This window comes from Arachis ipaensis, chromosome B10 (genome assembly GCF_059453495.1).
Source record: "Arachis ipaensis isolate K30076 ecotype BB chromosome B10, ASM5945349v1, whole genome shotgun sequence".
Classification (NCBI taxonomy): domain Eukaryota; kingdom Viridiplantae; phylum Streptophyta; class Magnoliopsida; order Fabales; family Fabaceae; genus Arachis; species Arachis ipaensis.
This window is the reverse complement of record NC_142435.1, coordinates 106088416-106094415: the sequence shown is the minus strand read 5'-3', so window position 1 is coordinate 106094415 and position 6000 is coordinate 106088416. Positions and strand designations below refer to the sequence as shown.

The following is a 6000-nucleotide window of genomic DNA, read 5'->3' as shown; positions in this document are numbered from 1 at the left end:
TACCTAACTAACTCCCTCTCTCTCTAATTTTCGAAAATATCTTCCTTCTTTTTCAAAATTTCTTTTTAATTAACTAATTATTTTAATTTTTTATTTTAATTTTCGAAAATTACTAACCTTTTTCAAAAACTATTTTCGAAAATCACTAACTCTTTTTCAAAAAAATAATTTTTGAAAATTCTCCTTCTCTCTCATCTCCTTCTATTCATTTATTCATCTACTAACAATTCATCTCACCAAAAATCCGAACCCTCTCTCTCTGAGTTCAGATTTTTTTTTCTTCTTTTCCTCTACTCACACAGGAACCTCTATACTGTGGTAAAAAGAATCCCTATTATTATTATTTTTCTGTTCCCTTTTTTTCATATGAGCAGGAGCAAAGACAAGAATATTCTTGTTGAAGCAGATCCAGAACCTGAAAGGACTCTGAAGAGGAAACTAAGAGAAGCTAAATTACAACAATCCAGCAAGCACCTTTCAGAAATTTTCGAACAAGAGGAGGAGATGGCAGCCAAAAATAATAATAATGCAAGGAGGATGCTTGGTGACTTTACTGCACCTAATTCCAATTTACATGGAAGAAGCATCTCCATTCCTGCCATTGGAGCAAACAATTTTGAGCTGAAACCTCAATTAGTTTCTCTGATGCAGCAGAACTGCAAGTTTCATGGACTTCCATCTGAAGATCCTTTTCAGTTCTTAATTGAATTCTTGTAGATATGTGATACTGTTAAGACTAATGGAGTAGATCCTGAAGTCTACAGGCTCATGCTTTTCCCTTTTGCTGTGAGAGACAGAGCTAGAATATGGTTGGACTCTCAACCTAAGGATAGCCTGGACTCTTGGGATAAGCTGGTCAAGGCTTTCTTAGCCAAGTTCTTTCCTTCTCAAAAGCTGAGTAAGCTTAGAGTGGATGTTCAGACCTTCAGACAGAAAGAAGGTGAATCCCTCTATGAAGCTTGGGAGAGATACAAAGGACTGACCAAAAAGTGTCCTTCTGACATGCTTTCAGAATGGACCATCCTGGATATATTCTATGATGGTCTATCTGAATTGGCTAAAATATCATTGGATACTTCTGCAGGTGGATCCATTCACTTAAAGAAAACGCCTGCAGAAGCTCAAGAACTCATTGACATGGTTGCTAATAACCAGTTCATGTACACTTCTGAGAGGAATCCTGTGAGTAATGGGACGCCTATGAAGAAGGGAGTTCTTGAAATTGATACTCTGAATGCCATATTGGCTCAGAATAAAATATTGACTCAGCAAGTCAATATGATTTCTCAGAGTCTGAATGGAATGCAAGCTGCATCCAACAGTACTCAAGAGGCATCTTCTGAAGAAGAAGCTTATGATCCTGAGAACCCTGCAATAGCAGAGGTAAATTACTTAGGTGAACCTTATGGAAACACCTATAATCCATCATGGAGAAATCATCCAAATCTCTCATGGAAGGATCAACAAAAGCCTCAACAAGGCTTTAATAATGGTGGAAGATACAGGTTTAGCAATAGCAAGCCTTTTCCATCATCCACTCAGCAACAGACAGAGAACTCTGAACAAAATACCTCTAATTTAGCAAACTTAGTCTCTGATCTATCTAAGGCCACTGTAAGTTTCATGAATGAAACAAGGTCCTCCATTAGAAATTTGGAGGCACAAGTGGGCCAGCTGAGTAAAAGGATCACTGAAACCCCTCATAGTTCTCTCCCAAGCAATACAGAAGAAAACCCAAAAGGAGAGTGCAAGGCCATTGAAATGACCATCATGGCCAAATCCAAAGAGGAAGGGGAAGACGTGAATCCCAAGGAGGAAGACCTCCTGGGACGTCTAGTGATCAATAAGGAGTTTCCCTCTGAGGAACCAAAGGAATCTGAGGCTCATCTAGAGACCATAGAGATTCCATTAAACCTCCTTATGCCATTCATGAGCTCTGATGAGTATTCTTCTTCTGAAGAGAATGAGGATGTTACTGAAGAGCAAGTTGCCAAGTACCTTGGTGCAATCATGAAGCTGAATGCCAAATTATTTGGTATTGAAACTTGGAAAGATGAACCTCCCTTGTTCACTAATGAACTGAGTAATCTGGATCAACTGACATTGCCTCAGAAGAAACAGGATCCTGGAAAGTTCTTAATACCTTGTACCATAGGCACCATGACCTTTGAAAAGGCTCTGTGTGACCTTGGTTCAGGGATAAATCTCATGCCCTTCTCTGTAATAGAGAAACTGAGAATCTTTGGGGTGCAAGCTACTAAAATCTCATTAGAGATGGCAGACAATTCAAGAAAATAGGCTTATGGACAAGTAGAGGATGTGTTAGTAAAGGTTGAAGGCCTTTACATCCCTGCTGATTTCATAGTCTTTGATACTGGGAAGGATGAGGATGAATCCATCATCCTTGGAAGACCTTTCCTAGCCACAGCAAGAGCTGTGATTGATGTTGACAGAGGTGAATTAATCCTTCAATTGAATGAGGACTCCCTTGTGTTTACAACTCAAGGTTACCCTTCTGTAAACATGGAAAAGAGGCACAGTAAGCTTCTCTCAAAACAGAGTCAACCAGAGCCCCCATAGTCAAACTCTAAGTTTGGTGTTGGGAGGCCACAACCAAACTCTAAGTTTGGTGTTGGGAAGTCTCAACAAAGCTCTGAACATCTGTGAGGCTCCATGAGAGCCCACTGTCAAGCTATTGACATTAAAGAAGCGCTTGTTGGGAGGCAACCCAATTTTTATTTATCTAATTTTATTGTTCTTTCATGTTTTATAGGTACATGATCATGTGGAGTCACAAAATAAATATAAAAGTTGAAAACGGAATCAAAAACAGCAGAAGAAAAATCACACCCTGGAGGAAGACCTTACTGGCGTTTAAATGCCAGTAAGAAGCATCTGGCTGGCGTTCAACGCCAGAACAGAGCATGGTTCTGGCGGTGAACGCCCAAAATGGGCAGCATCTGGGCGTTTGAACGCCAGAATTGCACCCTGGAGAAGAGCTGGCGCTGAACGCCCAAAACAAGCATGGTTCTGGCGTTCAACGCCAGAAATGGGCAACAAATGGGCGTTCAACGCCCAGAACAAGCATCAATCTGGTGCTGAACGCCCAGAGTTGTGTGCAAGGGCATTTTGCATGCCTAATTTGGTGCAAGGTTGTAAATCCTTGAATACCTCAGGATCTGTGGACCCCACAGGATCCCCACCTACCTCCACTCACTTCTTCGCACCCCTCTTTCACACAATCCCATAAACACTCTTCCCCAAAACTCTTCACCAATCACCTCAATCTCTCTTCCCTATAACCACTTCACCACTCACATCCATCCATTCTTCCCCATAAACCTACCTCATAAACTCCACCTACCTTCAAAATTCAAAATCATTTGCCCACCCAAAACCCACCCTTATGGCCGAACCTTACCCCCTCCCTTCCCTATATATAGCCCTCCATTCCTCCTCATTTTCACACAACACAACCCTCTCTTCCCCTTCTTGGCCGAAACACATCTCTCTCTCCCCCTCTCCTCCATTTCTTCTTCTTCTTCATCTCTTCTTTCTTCTCTTGCTCGAGGGCGAGCAATATTTTAAGTTTGGTGTGGTAAAAGCATAAGCTTTTTGTTTTTCCATTATCATTGATGGCACCCAAGACCGGAGAATCCTCTAGAAAAGGGAAAGGAAAGACAAAAGCTTCCACCTCCGAGTCATGGGAGATGGAAAGATTCATCTCCAAAGCTCATCAAGACCACTTCTATGATGTTGTGGCCAAGAAGAAGGTGATCCCCGAGGTCCCTTTCAAGCTCAAGAAGAATGAGTATCCGGAGATCCGACATGAAATCCAAAGAAGAGGTTGGGAAGTTCTAACAAACCCCATCCAACAAGTCGGCATCCTAATGGTTCAAGAGTTCTACGCTAATGCATGGATCACTAGGAACCATAATCAAAGTAAGAACCCAAACCCAAAGAATTATATTACAATGGTTCGGGGGAAATACTTAGATTTTAGTCCGGAAAATGTGAGGTTGGCGTTTAACTTGCCTATGATGCAAGGAGATGCACGCCCCTACACTAGAAGCGTCAACTTTAATCAAAGGTTGGACCAAGTCCTCATGGACATATGTGTGGAAGGAGCTCAATGGAAGATTGACTCCAAAGGCAAGCCGGTTCAATTAAGAAGACTGGACCTCAAGCCTATGGCTAGAGGATGGTTGGAGTTCATCCAACGCTCCATCATCCCCACTAGCAACCGATCTGAAGTTACTGTGGATCGGGCCATCATGATTCATAACATCATGACTGGAGAGGAAGTAGAAGTTCATGAAGTCATCTCCCTTGAACTCTACAAAATAGCCGAAAAGCCTTCTCCTGGGGCAAGGCTAGCTTTTCCTAATCTTATTTGCCATCTATGTTACTCAGCTGGAGCTTTCATAGAAGGAGACATTCCCATTGAGGAAGAGAAGCCCATCACTAAGAAAAGGATGGAGCAAGCAAGAGAGCCCATTCATGGATCTCAAGAGACGTATGAAGCTCATCACCATGAGATCCCGGAGATGCCTCAAATGCATTTTCCTCCACAAAACTATTGGGAACAAATCAACACCTCCCTAGGAGAATTAAGTTCCAATATGGGACAACTAAGGATGGAACATCAAGAGCACTCCATCATCCTTCATGAAATTAGAGAAGATCAAAGAGCAATGAGGGAGGAGCAACAAAGACAAGGAAGAGACATAGAAGAGCTCAAGGACATCATTGGTTCCTCAAGAAGGAAACGCCACCATCACTAAGGTGGACTCATTCCTTGTTCTTATTTTCTGTTTTTCGTTTTCTTAATGTTGAGTGCTTATCCATGTTTGTGTCTTATTACATGATCATTAGTAGTTAGTAACTATGTCTTAAAGTTATGAATGTCCTATGAATCCATCACCTCTCTTAAATGAAAAAAATGTTTTAATTCAAAAGAACAAGAAGTACAGGAGTTTCAAATTTATCCTTGAACTTAGTTTAATTATATTGATGTGGTGACAATACTTTTTGTTTTCTGAATGAATGCTTGAACAGTGCATATGTCTTTTGAAGTTGTTGTTTAAGAATGTTAAATATGTTGGCTCTTGAAAGAATGATGATAAGGAGACATGTTATTTGATAATCTAAAAAATCATAAAAATGATTCTTGAAGCAAGAAAAAGCAGCAAAGAACAAAGCTTGCAGAAAAAAAAAAGGAAAAAAATATAGGCGAAAAAAAATAAAAAGAAAAAGCCAAAAGCTCTTAAAACCAAGAGGCAAGAGCAAAAAGCCAATAACCCTTAAAACCAAAAGCCAAGGGTAAATAAAAAGGATCCCAAGGCTTTGAGCATCAGTGGATAGGAGGGCCTAAAGGAATAAAATCCTAGCCTAAGCGGCTAAACCAAGCTGTCCCTAACCATGTGCTTGTGGCGTGAAGGTGTTAAGTGAAAACTTGAGACTAAGCGGTTAAAGTCAAGGTCCAAAGCAAAAAAAGAGTGTGCTTAAGAACCCTGGACACCTTTAATTGGGGAATTTAGCAAAGCTGAGTCACAATCTGAAAAGGTTCACCCAATTATGTGTCTGTGGCATTTATGTATCCGGTGGTAATACTGGAAAACAAAGTGCTTAGGGCCACGGCCAAGACTCATAAAATAGCTGTGTTCAAGAATCATCATACTGAACTAGGAGAATCAATAACACTATCTGAACTCTGAGTTCCTATAGATGCCAATCATTCTGAACTTCAATGGATAAAGTGAGATGCCAAAACTATTCAAGAGGCAAAAAGCTACAAGTCCCGCTCATTTAACTGGAGCTATGTTTCATTGATAGTTTGGAATTTATAGTATATTCTCTTCTTTTTATCCTATTTGATTTTCAGTTGCTTTGGGACAAGCAACAATTTAAGTTTGGTGTTGTGATGAGCGGATAATTTATACGCTTTTTGGCATTGTTTTTAGTAGAATCTGGTTACTTTTAGGGATGTTTTCATTAGTT

The 6000-nt window shown here is 40.5% G+C and overlaps 1 non-coding gene across 1 annotated transcript; it reads right to left on the bottom strand.

Moving 5' to 3' along the window:
- Positions 1-900: 900 nt before the first annotated feature.
- Positions 901-1008, bottom strand: LOC148581197 (small nucleolar RNA R71). The gene has a single exon (XR_015899612.1). It is a non-coding gene; the product is annotated as a small nucleolar RNA R71 (small nucleolar RNA).
- Positions 1009-6000: the final 4992 nt, after the last annotated feature.